Source organism: Diceros bicornis, chromosome 13, assembly GCF_020826845.1.
Source record: "Diceros bicornis minor isolate mBicDic1 chromosome 13, mDicBic1.mat.cur, whole genome shotgun sequence".
In the NCBI taxonomy this organism is placed as follows: Eukaryota; Metazoa; Chordata; class Mammalia; order Perissodactyla; family Rhinocerotidae; genus Diceros; species Diceros bicornis.
Window position 1 is genome coordinate 47214375 of NC_080752.1, and position 18225 is coordinate 47232599.

Genomic DNA, 18225 nt, shown 5'->3' on the forward strand with positions numbered 1-18225 from the left:
GCATTGAGGCGGGAATAGTCAAGAAAGTTGTGGTATACATATACGATGGAATACTGTGCAGCCCTTAAAAGGAATGAGATCCCCACAATGCAATATCACTACACACCAACCAGAATGTCTAACATGAATAAAAATGACAACACCAAGCGCTGGCATGGATGTGTAGTAACTAGCACTCATGTATGGTGTTTTTGGAAGTGTAAAATGCTATAGCCACTTTGGAAAAAGCATGGCAGTTTCTTATAAAACTAAACATACATCTACCCTATGAACCAGCAATTCGATTCCTTGGTATTTGCTCAAGAGAAATGAAAACTTATGTACATAAGAAGACTTGTACAAGAACATGCGTAGCAGCTCTATTCATAATAGTCAAACCTGGAAATAGATCAGGGGTCCATCAGTAGGAGAACAGCTATATAAACTCGTGTATTCATACAATGGAATACTACTCAATGATATAAAGGAGTGAACTGCTGTTACCTGCAACAGGGGTGAATCTCAGAAAGATTATGCTGAGTGAAATCACACAGGTTACACAAAAGAGCACATGTTTTATAATCCCATTTATATGAAGTCCTAGAACAGGTAAAAACTAAACTTTGATAGAATAAAATTGGAACAATTTTTGCCTATGGGGGATTAGGGGCAGGAATTGACCTGGAGGGGGCATGAGGGAACTTGCTGGGGGTGATGATATTGTTCTATGTCTTTACATGGGTTCTGATTACACAAGTGTATGAATTTTTAAAAACTCAGCAAAAGCAGACTTAAGATTTGTGCATTTCATTGTACGTAAATTTTACCTTGAATGAAAAAAGTGTATACAACTATTGAACTCTATTTAATGATATGTATGCTGATTTTTTTAAGGGGGAAATGTACTGATGCCTGCAATTTACTTTGGAATGCATTGAAAAGGAAAATGAATGTATGAATAGACAGGGGGATGGAGAGATGGATAGATATGAGATAAAGCAAGTCTAGTAAAATGTTAATGGTAGGGTGTCTCCCTCCCTCCCTCCCTTCCTCCCTCTCTCTCTCTCTCTCTCTATATATATGTAAACCTTTTACTAGTCAATAATTCTTTATACTAACGTTTTCATGTTTAAATTTGTGATAATTTGTACATGATACAGGGCATGTACATGAGGATGATCATAGTAAAATAAGATAAAATGCCTGCCCTCAGTAGTTGAAAGAAATGGACTAAGGGAAAGTTATGGAAACATATCATGAGAACACTAGTGGAGACGTTTGTTGAGGGCCCTACAGAAGCAGAGAGCTGGGAGTACTCACCTCTTGGGATATCACAAGGCTTCACAGGAGAGGAGATGTCTGAACTGAATCTTGAGGGAAAATAGGAGTTCTCCAGGGAAATGAAGGTGGAGAGTAGTATAATCCAGACGGAGGGAAGAAAGTATGTGCAGAGGTGAGAGGAAGCACATTGCATTTTGGGGAGTGTCAGTGGGGTCGTTCCATGACCCTGGGGGAGAGGAGGCTGGAAAGGGTGGTAAGGAACGTGAAAGATCTTGTGAGCCACTGTAAGTAGTTGGGATTTAGGGCTCCAGGCCAGGGATTTTCAACCTACTTTGCACCAAGACACCCGTAACAGATCATGGTCATACTCATAACAGTTCCATACCTGTGCCAGGTTTTTGCTGAAACACCCTCCCCTAATTTGAGGGTGTAACAAAGCATCTGTAATTCATAGTTCCTGCAACTATAAATGGAACCTCAGTAATGGTAGCTCATTACCATCCATGGCATAGATAAGATAGGCCGTGTGTTACACAAAATCCCTGGCTCTAACTCCAACTCTTTCTCTTCCATTTAAGAAAACATATCAGGATGCATACGTTCCCCTCCACCGCCTCCAACTCCCTGCTGGGACAGCTGAACCACTAAATAACTAACCAATTGTTGGAGTCTGGAGGAGATCTCAGGCACATCTAAGACCCTGAGTTCTTGGGAAGAAGGCACAGACCATCAGTACTTGCAGAATGGAGTACAGTTGGGGGAGAGGTAAAAGGATGCAAGGTTTGAAAACAGTTTCCTCTCAGGAGGCTGCCCCAGCAAAGATACTGACACCTGCTTGCTGCACGCAGCTCTGGGGGAGGCTTGCTATGGCCCAGATGCAGGCAGCATGAAGGAAGCTGCTGTACTGGGCGGAGCTCAACTCTTCCTGCTGGCCCCCAGCACACAGAAAGGACACCTCCACATACCTCAATAGAGAGATCCCAGCTTGCCAACTGTTCACTCTAAGCCCCCTGGAGAAAAAACACACACTTTATATTCCACTGTTACTCATTCATTCAACAAACACTTTCTAAGACTTGGCCTGTATGCTAAGGATACAAAGTAATCAAGACAGACAAGGCATGAAACATAATTTTAACTGGGAAGATAGACAGTAACAAAACATACGTAACATAATTTTCAGATGGTGATAAGGTTAGAGTATTTAGAGACTTAGTGGATAGGGGAGTGCTGCTTTGGTGAGGTGGTCAAGGAAGGCTTCTCTGAGGTGGTGGCAATGGAACTGAGATGTGACTATGAAGCCAGGCAGAGGGAACAGGAGTAAAGGGCCCTGAACAGGTATCTAAAATAGGCAAATTCATAGATTAGAGGTAACTAGGGGTTGGAGTGGATGGGGAGTTTTTGTTTAATGGGTACAGAGTTTCTGTTTGGGATGATGAAAAAGTTCTGGAAATGGATAGTGGTGATGGTTGCACAACATTGTGAATGTCATTAACACCACTGAATTGTACACTTAAAAATGGTTAAAATGGCAAATTTTATGTTATGTACATTTTACCACAATTTAAAAAAAGAGAGAGTAAAGGGCCCTGAGGCAGGAATTGGCTTTTCAGACTGAGAGATAGTAAGGTGGATGGAGTCAAGTGGTTGAGGGAGAGAGAGGAAAGAGACAAACGAAAAAGGACACATATCCAGACCAATTCTGGTGAAATTGCTGACCTCTAAGGATCAAAAGAAAATTTTACAAGCTTCCAGATAGAGAGAATAACTTTCTTGCCAAGGAAAGAGAATTTTACTGGCATCAGACAACTCATTAGCAAAATTGGAATCTAGAAGATAATGGAACATTACAGTCTGTGGTGAAATAAGGACTGTGATCCAAGAATCCTACACCCAACCAAGATACTATTCATATGTGAAGGCTCATACATTACCTTTCTCCTAGTCTGCTCTGATACCACATTTTTATCCCATTTCCACCATTGAACTTAGTTTCCCTGGCTTAATCTTGAATGTTCTCCAAGGATTTGGCTTGTAATCATATTTGACTCTTTGCGGCTCCCTTGGGTGGAATGACCTACCATAGTTCTGGATCCTGGAGCCCAACCACAGGCATCATCATTCCTGGCTGGTTGTCTGGCTAGCCCTCTACTGGGACTTCCCTACAACTAGTTATACTGGGTAGTGAGGTCACTCATACAAGATGCCTGCTACTTCAATGATGATGTCATAGCAACAGGACCTGGTGAAGAGAAAGGAACAAGGACCTGGATGCATTGGTAAACCACTAAAGGACCAAACCATGCAAGGTAAACTCCATGATAATTCAGGCCACCTCAATGAACTTTCTAGGTTCCAATGGCCTAAGGTATGTAAGGCTATTTCCTTTAAGTAAAAAGCAAGTTGCTGCACTTTGCAGCACCTGCCATTAAGAAGCACACTGGTGGGAGTATGAATTTTGGAGGCAACATTTAGCACATTGGGGTGCTGCTCTGCTCCATTTACCAAGTAACCCAAAGGACTGCCAACTTTGAATGGGCCCAGAGAAATAAAAATATTTTCAACAGGTTCAGGCTGCAGTGCAGAGAGCAGAAATCCAGGCAGCAGCACTGATAGACTAAATATAGGGGCAGTGCCAAGTCCTGCTGGGGGATTAAAGATGGGAGGTGGGCATTCTCTCTGCGGGCCAAGGAATTATAAGCTAAGAGACCACCATGTCCCAGTGCTGCTTCTCCCGAAGAGTTGAGAGGTAAAAAGCTCAGAAGGGCTGCCGGTCCACAGTGACAGCAAATGGGAATGATCCAGAGTAGTTCTGTGGTGCCTGGCACTCCCTTCTCTGGGGCTACTCCCCTCTTTCTCCTTAAACTCATCTTGACCATATTAGTCATTTTTGCTGAGGTAACAACCAACCTCAAAATCTCTGTAGCTTACAACAGAAGCTGGCAAACTTTTCTGCGAAGGGCCAGATAGTAAATATTTTGGGCTTTGTGGGACACTATGGTCTCTGTTGCAGCTACTCAGCTCTGCCCTGGTAGCATGAAAGCAGCCATAGACAATATGTAAATGAATAAGTGTGGTTGTGTTCTGATAAAGCTTCATGAACACTAAAATTTGAACTTCCGATAGTTTTCACGTGTCACAAAATATTCTTCCTCCTTTTTTTTTTTTTGAGGGAGATTGGCCCTGCGCTAACATCTGCTGCCAATCTTCCTCTTTTATTTTTTCTCCCTAAAGCCCCAGTACATAGTTGTACATCATAGTTCTAGAGTTGTAGCTCTTCTGTGTGGGACACTGCCTCAGCATGACTTGATGAATGGTGAGTAGGTCTGCCCCCAGGATCCGAACCAGCAAACCCCGGGCCGCTGAAGTGGAATGCATGAACTTAACCACTATGCCACCGGGCCAGCCCCTATTCTTCTTTTGATTACTTTATTTTTCTTTGCAGGGAAAGATTCACCCCGAGCTAACATCTGTTATCAATCTTCCTCTTTTTTTTCCCCTCCCCAAAGCCCCAGGGCGTGGTTGTATATCCTAGTTGTAAGTCGTTCTAGTTCTTCTATGTAAGCCGCTGCCACAGCATGGCCACTGACAGATGAGTGGTGTGGTTCTGTAACCAGGAAGTGAATCCAGGCCACCAAAGCAGTGAGCACCGAACTTCAACCACTAGGCCATCGGGCTGGCTCTTGATTACTTCCTTAATTGAGATATAATTGACATATAGCATTATATTAGTGTCAGGTGTACAACATAATGATTTGATATTTGTATATATTGCTAGATGATCATCACAATAAGTCTAGATAACATCCCTCACTACACATAGTTACAAATTTTTTTCATTATGGTGAGAATTTTTAAGATCTACTCTCTTAGCAACTTTCAAATATACAGTATAGTATTATTAACTATAGTCACTATGCTGTACATTACATCCCCATTACATTTATTTTATAATTGGAAGTTTGTATCTTTTGATCCCCTTCACTCATTTCACCCACCCTCCACTTCCCCACCTCTGGAAACCACCAATCTGCTCTCTGTATCTATGAGTTTGTGTTTTTTTGTTTTGTTTAAATTCCACATATAAGTGAGATCATATGGTATTTGTCTTTCTCTGACTTATTTCACTTAGCATAGCGCCCTCAAGGTCCATCCATATTTTCACAAATGGCAAGATTTCCTTCTTTTTTTAAGGCTGAATAATATTCCATTGTATGTATATACCACATTTTCCTTATCCATTCACCACCGATGGACACTTAGGTTGCTTCCGTCTGTTGGCTATTGTAAATAATGCTGCAATGCACATGGGGGTGCATATATCTTTTCAAGTTAGTGTTTTTGTTTCCTTCAGATAAATATCCAGAAGTGGAATTGCTGGATCATAAGGTAGTTCTATTTTTAATTTTTTTGAGGAAGCCATACTGTTTTACATAATGGCTGTACCAATTTACATTCCCACTAACAATGCACAAGAGTTCCCTTTTCTCTACATCCTTGCCAACACTTCTTATCTCATCTTTTTGACAACAGCCATTCTAACAGGTGTGAGGTGATATATCATTGTGGTTTTGATTTGCATTTCCCTCATGATTAGTGGTGTTGAACACTTTTTCATATGTCTGTTGGCCATCTGTATGTCTTCTTTGGAAAATTATCTATTCAGATCTTCTGCCCATTTTTTAATTGGATTTTTTTTTTGCTATTGAGTTTTATGAGTTCTTTAAATATTTTGGATATTAACTCCTTATCAGAGATATGATTTGCAAATATTTTCTCCCACTCTGTAGATTGCCTCTTCATTTTGTTGGTGGTTTCCTTTGCTGTGCAGAAGCTTTTTATTTTGATGTAGTCCCACTTGTTTATTTTTTGCTTTTGTTGCTTTTGCTTTTGGTGTCAAATCCAAAAAATCATCACCAGAACCCATGTCAAGGAGCCACTGCCTATGTTTTCTTTCAGGAGTTTTATGGTTTCAGGTCTTATGTTCAAGTCTTTAATCCATTTGAGTTAATATTTGGGTATGATGTAAGATAGTGGTCCAGTTTTATTCTTTTGCATGTGGCTATCCAGTTTTCCCAACATCATTTATTGAAGAGATTGTTCTTTCCCCATTGTATATTCTTGACTCTTTTGTGATAAATTAATTTACCATATGTGTGTGTTTTGATTACTTTTCAACCTTTCAAAAGTGAAAAAAAATTCTTAGCTTATGGGCCTTACAAAAACAGACAGTAGGGCCGGCCCCGTGGCTTAGCAGTTAAGTGCTCACGCTCCGCTGCTGGCGGCCCGGGTTCAGATCCCGGGCATGCACCGACGCACTGCTTCTCCGGCCATGCTGAGGCCGTGTCCCACATACAGCAACTAGAAGGATGTGCAGGTATGACATAAAACCATCTACTGGGGCTTTGGGGGAAAAAATAAATAAATAAAATTATAAAAAAAAAACAAAAACAGACAGTAGATTGAATTTGGCCCATGGAATATAGTTTGCCAATTCTTGGTTTACAACAACTAATATATATTTCTTGCTTACATTACATGTTGGTGATTGCAGGTCAGCTTCTGTGGCTCGATGTGCATCACTCTAGGACCTAGGCTTGGCTGTAGGAGCAGCCCCTATTTGGGTCATACTATTCTTAAAGCAGAGAGGAAGTAAAAAGAGAGCTGGTGGAAACACATGATGCCTCTTAAAGCTCCTGTTCAGAACTGGCATTGCTGTCACTGCCCATATTTCATTGGCCCAAGCAAGTCACAAAACCAAGCCAGACAATAGGGCAAGAAAGTGCACTCTGTCTCCATAGAGGCATTGAAAATCACATAGCAATAGGTGGTGATGTATATATCTTCTCAGAGTGAAGGAAAGGAACAGTTGGAAAGGCTAATACAATAAACCACCCTGAACCAATACTCTTTCCCAATATACATTAGGACAATACTAGTCAAAGTGTGATCCAAGGACTGACATCCCTGGTCTTTAATACATACAGAAAGTGAAAGTAGGCATTTAAAAAGTTTTATAGAATAAATAGGCCTGCAATAGATTGGGAACAAAAGTAATCTGGTTCTTCACCACAGTTTGGGAAGCACTGCATTAGCAGATGGAGTTCACGGGCCAAAATACAGCCACCATGAGAAAAACAATAAACTATATTACACACACACACACACACACACACACACACACACACACACACATTAATCTAAGAATTACTGGAATAGAAGGATCAAAAACAAAATAAGAATGATAAATATACTTAGAGAACAAATTATATTAACAATATGAGGCAATAATGAGAATTCACAAAAAAAGAATCAAGAAGAAATATTAGAATTGAAAATGTAATAGTTGAGAGAAAGAACACAGAGATAGAATAAATGGAAGGATAGATAAGGCTGAAGAAAAAATTAGTAAATTTCAAGATCATATCAAGGACCTTTCCAATGAGATAGCAGAAAAGGACAAAGAGATAGGGAATATAAAAAGAAAAATCAAGAGATATGGAGGATAGGAGTAGAAACGCCAACATCTGGAAAATTAGGAGTTCCAGAAGGAAGGGGAAAAAATGCAGAGGAGTAAATAATATTTTAAATAATGAAGGTAACCTACCCAGAATTGAAGAAAGATGAAAAGTCTTAGATTAAAAGGGCCCATAGAGTGCCAACCAGGAGTATTAGGGAAAAAATCTACACTTAAACACATTATAACAAAATGTAATAATATAAAATGTAAAATGTAAGAATATGAAGGATAAAGAGAAAATTGTAACTAGAAAGAGCAAATCAATATCATACTACTCAACAGCAACACTAGATGCAAGATAAGAATAGAACAATGTGTTTTAAAGTATCAAAGGAAGAGAACTTTGATTCTAGAATTTTACATGCAAATTGTCATTCAAATGTTAGAGCATAATTAAAATATTCTCCAGCACACAAAGCCTTAGAAGCTTTGCCACACAAAGACAAACATTGAAAACAATCTTGAATAAAGTACTCAAGATGAGAAACAAATTCAGGAGATGCTCCAAGAGATAGGAGAAATAAGAATGTTCAAATACTTTGGTAAGTGACCAGCCCCATGACATAGTGGTTAAGTTTGCATGCTCCGCTTCGGTGGCTCAGGGTTCATAGGTTTGGATCCCAGGCATGGACCTACACACTGCTCATCAAGCCATGCTGTGGCAGCATCCCATATACAAAGTATAGGAATATTGGCACAGATGTTAGCTCAGAGACAATCTTCCGCAAGCAAAAAGAGGAAGATTGGCAACAGATGTTAGCACAGGGCCAATCTCCCTCACCAAAAAAAAAAAAAAAAAAAAAAAAACTTCGGTAAAGTCTATCTTTGCCTTTAAAGAAAAAGGTTTGTATCAAAAAAGATAAAAAGATAAAACACATCCATAACAAATAATATCAATATTGGAAGCGGGTGGAGAAAAAGAGATATGAGGGTATACTTAAGTGCTTTCTTGTTAAGGGGAAGAAATAGATATTGATACATTATCTATTCAAATACCTATATTCATATTCAAAAACATGAATATAGGTAATAAATTAAGGGCAACCACAATACAAACAAAATATAAATATATAACTTTTAAATCAGCAGAAGAAAACTCAACCTAACCAATGGGCTATAGGGAAGAACTACATAGCATAGAGGGAATGAAACTTGAAGCATGTGAAATATAAAATAATATGACTGAAGTAAATCCCAATTTAACTGTAAATACAATAAATGTAATTGTGTTAAATTCAAAACTAAAAGGTCAAGACTCTCAGACCAATTTTTAAAAATCCATCAACACGATTTATCAAAGCACATATTTAAAGCAAAAAGAAATGGAAAGGTTGAAAACAGAATAGAAAAAGTTACCCCAGGCATATATGAACCAAAAGAATCCAGAAGATAGTAATCCTAAAATTTAATAAAATAGGATTTAAAGTAAAAAATGTCATAAGACAAAAGACGCTATGGAACATAAAATAGAGAGTAGAGGAAGGAAATTATAAATGCCAGCTATTGCTTTGTGACCAGTTTCAGAAACAAGGATTGTAGTTGCTACACACATTTTCTTTCTTGATTACAGAATATCATATTATGACTGAATAGATGAGACACAAACATTTCCCAGAGATTGATGCAGTTCCTGATGAAACATTGGGTATTCCCTTTCACAAAAAGGGTGAAAGATTTTTTCCTATAATGATAGTTGAATTATATTAGGTGGGAACATTTTGTTGCTATTGTTGTTTTTTGAAATTTAAGTATGGGAAGTTTGTATGGATAGGCAGTATACAACATGATGGACTGTGGCATACACTGTGTATTGGCTCACTCAACACACTTTCCAATCCCCTTCTAGTATGCCTTCCTATACTGCATAGGCTGGAAAGCTAAAAACTACATTTCCCAGACTCCCCTGCAGCTATAATTCAAATAGATGCATCCACATGAGACTGGAAAGGAGGAAATAAGAAATGTGAGGCAGAAGCCATGCTCACGGGTAGATCAATTTCTCTTGCAAGCATAGTCTGAAGGCATTTGGTTCTTTTGGGGTAGCTCTGGCAGAGATTTCAGTATCTATTCCTAACGTCACAGTATCAGGAGGTGGCAGCATTGGGAGTCCCATGACAATAGCCATGTGGTGTGGTTGGGAGCTTATCCTGGCTGCTGTTGTCCTGAACTTTCAGCATCTAAACGATGCTCTGGAGATTCATAAGCTACCTAATATTGTCTAATAAAGCCCTTTCTTTTAAACTACCTAGAGCGGATTCTATTCTCTACAAGTAACAATATTGACTATAGAAGACTGTTAGCTGTCCTTCAATATCTTTCCTCTCTTTCTTCATTAGTAATAGAACATTTAGCTATACACATTACTACCCCATATAAAGATTATATTTCCCAGATTTCCTTACAGCTAGATGTGACCATGTGATTAAGTTCTCACCAATGGGATGTAAATAAAAGTGTGATGTGGCAGATTCCAGCAATCTTCCTTAAAAGACAACAAATACACGCCCTTTACCCCTTCTTCCCCCTTCCTCGAGCCTTTTGCTTGGAATGTGGGGTTGGAGGTCCATTTTAGAATAGGAGCATGAGGGCCACACCTAGGAATGGTGGAACAGAAAGTTGGTAACAGCCTGGTTTCCCAAGGGCTTTATAGAACAGAGCTCCTATACTAGCCCTGGATCATTTACCTCCAGATTTTTATATGAGAGAAAAATAAAATTCCATCTTGTGGAAGCCATTGTTACTTTGGGTTTTCTGTCACTCTCAGCCAAGTCTAATTTAAATGAATCAATGACCAATAAACCATTCCTCCAATTCATAAAATACACATCCTTCCTCCCTGTCCATTAACCTCCTATTCATATTTCAGAGATTGATTTAAAATTCCATATTATTCAGTCCTTGACCACATCCTACAATAACTCCCAAGGGTACAGTTTCTTAAATACAGCTCCTGGAGTACAATTCCTCTTGATCTGAAGACCTATGGACTAAAGATACAAGTTATCTGCCTTATACACACCCAACAGGCAATGATGGAACGTATAGGATAACGACTATAGACATTCCTGTTCAAAAAGGGCAGAAATGCAGGCACACATGAATCACTGGTCCACAGCAATGCTGAAATCCAGCTGGGCAAATGTTGGAAATTCCTTGATTACGACTCAAGACCTGGGGATAATCATCCATGGTTCTTGATTCTATCCTCTGGGCCCTTGGTTCTGCCCTCTGAGCCATCCTTTCTTTTGCATGAAAGACAGCCCATATTTGCAGTTGTGTGGTTTTCACAGATTGCATCCTACCAGTAGAATTTTGCGGGTCAGAAGACATCTTTTCATTTTGTATTGCCTTGGACCCTTTCAGTCCAAGCTGGCAGTGTTCCTCTGAACACTTTCTTAAAAATGTTATGGGTCTCTTGTGAGTCTTTCTGGGATTCACTCCATTAGACAAAAGCCACCCTCACAAAGCTCTTCAAGATAAGCCTTTCTCTATCTTGGGCTTCTGCTGAGAGTCAATGCCCTTAAGCTTCTCAGAACTCGATTGTTTGATTGAGAAGATCCATGAATCATATCCTTAAATCTTTAGAGGACTTTTTATCTAACTGAACAGCACTCTGAGGTACCACCTTAGATCTTTTTTAGGTCTTAACAAAGGATTTTACAGCCACTCTCCTGATTTCATCTTTAGATTTTGTTTTCCTGGCATTGTCCTGGATTTAATCTTTGCTCAGAAACTATTTCTTAATTTTAGCATTATTTGCCACCTAGAGAGGCTGGGGATTTTCAAAACCAGCAATTTCTGGCTTCCTTTTGCTTAACAGTCCTTCCTTTAGCTTATCTCTCTTCTTACATCTTTTACTACATGTGGCAAGAAGAGACCAGGTGACCCCTTCAACCCTCTGCTTGGAAATCTCCTTAGTTAGATCACCCAATTCATTAGGTACATTTTCTACTTTTCACCTTACTGCAGGCAATAGTGTTGCTACATTTCTGCCAATACGTAACAAAGACCCCCTTTCCTCCAGCGCCCAATAAGATTTTCATGATTTTCCTTTAAGCCCTCACTTTCAGCTTCCTCAAAGGCCATCAGGACTCGACTCTTTTTTGAAAGGCTCAAACTTTCACTAACACTCATCTCAAAGTCCTTCCAGCTTCCACCCACTGCCCAGTTGCAGTTATATTTTTAGGTTTTTGTTATGGTAGCACTTTTAGGGACCACAATCTGTAATAGTTATCTATTGCTGCATAACAAATTACCCCCCACAGATTAATGGCTTAAAACAACAAACATTGATTACTTCAGAAGGTTTCTAAGGGCCAGGAATCTGGGAGCAGCTTAGCTGGTTCTGGCTCAGGGTCTCTCATGAGGTTTCAGTCAAGCTGTTAGCTGGGGCTGCAGTCAGCTGAAGGCTGGTCTGGGGCTGGAGGATATATTCCAAGATAGCTCACTCATATGGCTGTTGGCAGAAAGCCTCAATTCATCTCCGCATGGCTGCCTGCGTATCCTCAGGCAGCTGGCTTCTCCTAGAGCAACTGATCCAAGATAAAGAACAAGCAGGAAACTGCTTTGACTTTTATCACCAACACTCTGAAATCACATGCTATCATTTCTGCTTTATTCTATTCTTTAGAAGCAAGTCAGTCAGTCCCGGCTCACACTCGTGAGGAGGTGAATTAGGATCTATCTCTTGAAGGGAGGAGTGTCAAAGAATATGTAGGCATTTTAAAACCATCACACCTATCCATGCTCTTCTCTTTGCCCTCCAGTTTCAATAAGGATAGTGGAGTTATCACTTTTCCTACCCAGGGGCTGTTCCTCTATTGAGATTTTGATCTCCTTCTCCCTGAATTTGCAGAAATTCAGCCACTATTAATTATTACTCCGATATACTCAATATCTCTCTCTCATCTTCCTGTTTTCCATCAGCAGTTAAACATTTTTAAAGTCTTTTACCCATATCCCCTTCTAGCTAATACCCTCTCTATTTGCCTGGAGTAGTTTTAAAACATGGCCTTAAATTCTCTTACATTCTTCCCATTAAGAGACAGCATATATGTCCCCTTCTGCTTGAATCTTGGTAGGCTTGTGACTACTTTAACCAATGGAATATGGTAAGTGAGGCAATACAACTTCTGTAGAAGGGTATGAAAGATCATGCAGCTCCCTCCTAGTTCTCTTGGAATACCCCCTCTTTATATGCTCTCTCGGGACACTCACTCTCAGAATCCAGCCACCACGCTGCAAGAAGCCCAAGCTGCATGGAGAGGCCATGTGTATGTGCTCCAGATAACAGTGACAGCCGAGCCCAGCTTTCAAGTGATCTCAGCCTTGGCACCAGACCTATGAGCGAAGAAATAGTTTCCAGTTCCCAGCAGTTCAAGCTATCTTCAGCCATTTAAGACTTCCCAGCTGAGACTCCAGACATCGTGGAATAGAGACAAGCCATCCTTGCTGTACCTTGCCAAATTCTTGACCCATGGAATCCATGAGCATAATACAATAGTTTTTGTTTTATGCCACTAAGTTTGGGTTGGTTTGTTACACAGCAATAGTAACTGGAACATCCCCTTTACAACCAACTCTCTCAAAGGAGTCGTCTACTCTCATCATCTCTATTTCTTCATCCTCCACTTATTCCTCTTATATAGGTTTTGCTCCTTTCTTTCAAGCTTAATAATGTTCTCTGAAGTCAATGATCTCCAAGTTGTTAAATCTAATAGACATTTTCTCTTAGTGCTAAGAGAAGTAGTTAACACTATTGTCTAATTCTTCCTTCTTGAATTACTCTCTTCTAGTTTCCATAACACCACATTATTCCAAGTCTCTTCCTTCCTCTCTAGCCACTTCTCAGTCTTATTTGCAATTTCACCTTCCTGTAACCAGCCACTAGATGATGAAGTTCCTCAAGCTTGGTTCTAAGCCTTCTCTTCTTACTTTATAGTGTGCGAGATCAAGATTTGGCCACCCTGAAATCTATCTCTTTACCTTGATTGTTTTCTCTGAGGGACATTTGACCTCCCCCACTAACTGCCTAAAGAATTTGACATGGTGGCTCCTTCCTGGGACAGATCTTCTATCATGATGGCTGTAATGATAATGTAAAATAGATGTTACAATGGGAGGGGCACCAAGCCCCTTTTATCAAAAAACTCTCTCTCTCCCTGACCACATTATCTATAGATGACCCTGAAAAGAATTGTCTTCTTGCCCTCTGAAGTCCCAGACCACTACCCACCCGCAACACCTTCCTCGCCTTTAGCTACAATACTTAAGCAAGCAGCTTAGACAGAGGGACGAGTTGCTCATTTCTGAGTTTCTCCTATGTATACATGTTATTAAACTTGGTATTATTTTCTCCTGCTAACCTGTCTTGTTAATTATTTGGCCAGCCATAAGAACCTTAAGGGAAGGGGCAGAGGGGGATTCTCCCTCTTCCTCCAACAATAGTCTTTCTCTCTATCCATATCCATGGTTTTAATTCCCAGCTACAGGACATTGACGACAACATTTTATCTCAACCAATTTCATCTATTAAGCTCCAGTTCATATGTCCAGATAACTTCTTAACATTTTGTACTAGTCAGGGTTCTTAGTTGCACAGAGACTGGCCTTGGCTGATTTAAGCAGAAACGAATGTATTAAAAGTTCACAGAATCACAGGAAGAGCAGAGCACAGGGGCTGGAGCCTATGCTAAGTGGACAGAGAGAACAGCCCAAGTCATAGCACAGAACTTCCCGGTGATGATACCAACACTGCTCTCAGCAAACAGAGACATGGCAGCTGGCACCATTGACAGCATTAGCACTGGACAGTGGATGCTGCCACCAGCAGCACTGCCACTAGGGCACCTGGAGATATTATCTTGCTGCAACCGTCACCACCGCCAGAAAAGACTCTGAGGTTTCCGCTTTTTGGTGTCAGAGCTCCCTCTTCAAAATCACTGGTGGATAGATCTGATTGTCAAAATATAGACCATGGCCATTGTCCTAGTTGCAAGAGATTCTGGGAAATCAAGTCACTAGCATTTCCAGATTCTATTGCAGAAACCTCCCATCAATTAATCATAAGGAATTCTCCAAATATATATATGAGTTTCAGAAGCTAGGAGGGGGAAAGCGAGGAAAAAACTCCCATTACTTCTTCCTTGCAACAAAGAGTTTATCACCAATCTGATGTGCTCTCTTGAGGAACAAGTTTGTAGAACTCTTTTGCATGTTTTTCATTAACTAAGGCTAAAATAAAACCTTTCGCTATAACAATGCCCAGATCTTTCTGAGAGAATTCTCAATGGGGATGCTAGCAGAGCAGCTTGAGTACATCAACACTCCTGACACCTAGTGGTTTTCAAACATTTCCACTTACCTGTTCAGAATGTGAGGAAATGCAACTAAATAGCAACACACCTCAAGAGTAATACTGAAGTGACATTAAGAGATAGTTGTGAATATTTTGTATCCTTCTCATAGACAGTATGATCCTCAAAATGCATAGCTAATTATTGATGAACCAAAGTAATAAACTTTGTACATGACTGATTATTACATAGGAGAGGAATCCATCAAAAAACTAAATGTCTTGACATTTTGAGTCTTTTTTTCAGTTTTACTATATCTCAGTACTTTTCAGTACCTGACCCCAGCATAAGAAACTAGGAAACAAATTTAGTTTATAGAATTAATGTTTTTGTAGTAACAGTGAAAGTTCAGTGATTTAAGATTCTAGCAAATATATAACCTGTTTGTACTCTAAATATTAAGGACATAAATATGTCAGAAGAAAGGCTTGATGTACAATGAATTTCGGTATTTGAAAACACAAAACCTGCTATTTTTACTGGTTTTATGTTTTCTCTGAACTTAACCAAGATTTATTTTCTCTTATCTCAGCCTCTCTGGATTTTCCTCTTCAGATAAACTGCTTGTGGCCTGTAGAGGTTTAAAAAAGGTTATCCCCGACTAAAATAACTGCCGCAATAAAGGGAAAAATTCTGTGGAAATCTCTTACATTTGACGTTGCAAAACTTAAGTACAATAATGTCACATGTACTTATACAGTAATTGTGGGCACGCCTAAGTCCCTCCCTCTTTCCTAAACCAAATTCCCCAGATCCTAGAAATCCAGCCCTTCTGCCCTCCGGAGGCGCCTTTCCCAACGTAAAGCACAATTTTAAATTTCAGCTCCTGACTAAATAATGATTCCGTAGTCAACTGCCGGGGAATCTGGGCACCCCAGTGCCTCCGGAGGGTGCAGCGGGGCGTAGGCAAGGGCAGGGGGAGTGGGCGAAGCTGCTGGTTGGTGCCTGAAATCTGTGCGTTGCCCCTTTAATTGTGTCCCCAGCCCTCGGGCGTTTCTGTCCAACGCCCACGTCAGCAAATACCTTTTGTTTCTCTCACGTTGGGGCTACTTGTTTTAGGGCGTAAAGGAACGGCTTCGAGAGGGGGTATTTCCCCTGCCGGGAACCGGGAGTCTTCCCCCAGCCCGCGCGCGCGACCCGCCGGTGCGCCGCGGCCCGCGGTAAGTGGCTGCGCGCGGCGCGGGCGGAGGGCGGGCGGGGCGTCGGGGCTGCCGGGCCGGCCGCGAGCTTCGCTGCGGGCGGAGGCGCCGCGGGCTCTGACCGCCCGGGCGGCGTTGGCGGCGGGATGCGGCCCGGGCGCGGCGCCCCCAGACGTCCCGGGGCGGGAGAGCGGCGGGAGGCGCAGAGGCGAGCGGGCGCCATTTGCAGCCCGGGGCGCAGCGGCGGCGGCGGCGCGCCGGCTCCGAGGGGCTGGAGACGGTCACAAAGGAGGCGCGGGCGCCGGCGGCGGAGGACGCGGCCTCGGGGCGGCGGCCCGGGCGGCCCGCGGGGAGAGGCGGGCGGCGCCGGGGCGCACCGGCTCCGGGACTCCGCGGCCGCCCCTCCCCGCGCCCGGGAGGGGCTGCGGGACAATGGCTCGCCGTCGCCGCCCGGCCGGCCGCGGCGCGGGGAAAGGCGGGAAGGCGCGCGGAGTCTCCCGGCGGCGGCGGCGGCGGGAAGGCGGCGCGGGGACGGTGCCGGGCGTGTCTGCAGCCGTCGGGCGCCGCGGACTCCCGGCGGGTCGGCGGCCGGCGGGGCTCGGGCTGCGCGGCGAGTGACGGGCGGGCCGCCCAATGGGGCGTCGGGGGCCGGGCGGGCGGGGGGCCCGGGGCTTCTCCCCCGCCGTCCCGGGCGCTTCCTCGGGAGGGTGGTTCCCGGGGCGGTAGTCCGAGTGTCTCGGTACATCCTCCATCCTTTGGTTTTTTATCATGATGCGACAGATCCGGGCTTAGAACCGAAGGCAGACTTGTCTGCACCTAACAAATATCGAGCTGTAATTATTTTATGACGGAAGCACACATACGCACCTTCTACCCGTGTAGACTGGCTCTTCTGTAAGTTAGCGGTTTGGCCCCTTCCCCTTCAAATGCGCTTATTGATCGTTGATTGTGCCAGTAGCTAGACTGCACATCTTTCAAAGACGTGTTTTCTTTTGATTTTTTTTTTTTAAACTGAGATGTAATTGACATATAACATTGGTCTAACGTTTAGGCCAAGACGTATTTGGGAGCGCTAGATTCCCACCTAGTGGGCTTTTAACGACACACGTCAGTATTACTTCTATTCTTAATAAACGTTTATATTTGCAGAACTTTATTTAGTAAATGGAGTGCTTTCACCTCTACGAATTGTTTCACATAAAACAACCACCCAGTCGGGCCGATAGTCATTCCACTTTTCAGATGAGGAAACGCGGTAAGCGCGGAGTTTAAGCGTTAAGCCAGGAGGCGAACCATGGCAGCCTCCCAACCGCCTTCGCTTCCTGTTCTTGCTCTTCATTCCCTCCTAAAGGCACCTCCAGAGTCTTATGGAAAGCAAGTCGGTCACGTCGCTCCCCTGCTCTAAAAACCTTAACTGGTTTTTATCAGAAAGAAAGTCCAAAATCCTCAGAAGAACCAAGGCCCATACTTCCTCTCTAGTCTAATTTCACCCAAGCCTCAGGTATGGATGGGTTTCTGGGAGCCCGGGAGCAAGCGCCCTTCACTGGTAACCAGGGGTCTCATGTCGTTATTCTTGGGGACCTTTCTGGCCACACAGGCAGTAAAGGGGAAGTGAGAATTTAACCAAATGGGTGCGTGTGGGTTCGGGTATAAGATGTCCGTAGGAGGCATCATGAGTACCTGGACTCCTAGGTCAGATAAATTTCCAGCGCCATGAAAGAGGGCACCTTGCCAGACCTTATCTCATGGCCTTGAAATTACCAGCTCTGCTGGTAAAGATTTGGGCCCAGCAATAACTGTGTAAAATAGAGTAATACTTAATTCATCCTCTATCATTTAAATCGTATTTTCTAGCTAAAACAAAATTTCCATCTAATAGGCTTAACCCTTTCAGTGACATAATTACATGTTTATAATATTTAAAGGATTTGATGTAAGTTGTTTGATTCCC

General features: G+C 42.2%; 1 protein-coding gene across 1 annotated transcript in view; it reads left to right on the plus strand.

Annotated features, from left to right (window-relative positions):
* The first annotated feature begins 15968 nt into the window (after positions 1–15968).
* The window catches only part of ZBTB8A (zinc finger and BTB domain containing 8A), a 58722-nt gene continuing 56465 nt past the window's right edge, over positions 15969–18225 (plus strand). Inside the window, exon 1 of the mRNA XM_058553563.1 lies at positions 15969–16295. The gene's annotated coding sequence lies outside the window, so the exon portion shown is untranslated. The remainder of the gene's footprint in view (positions 16296–18225) is intronic.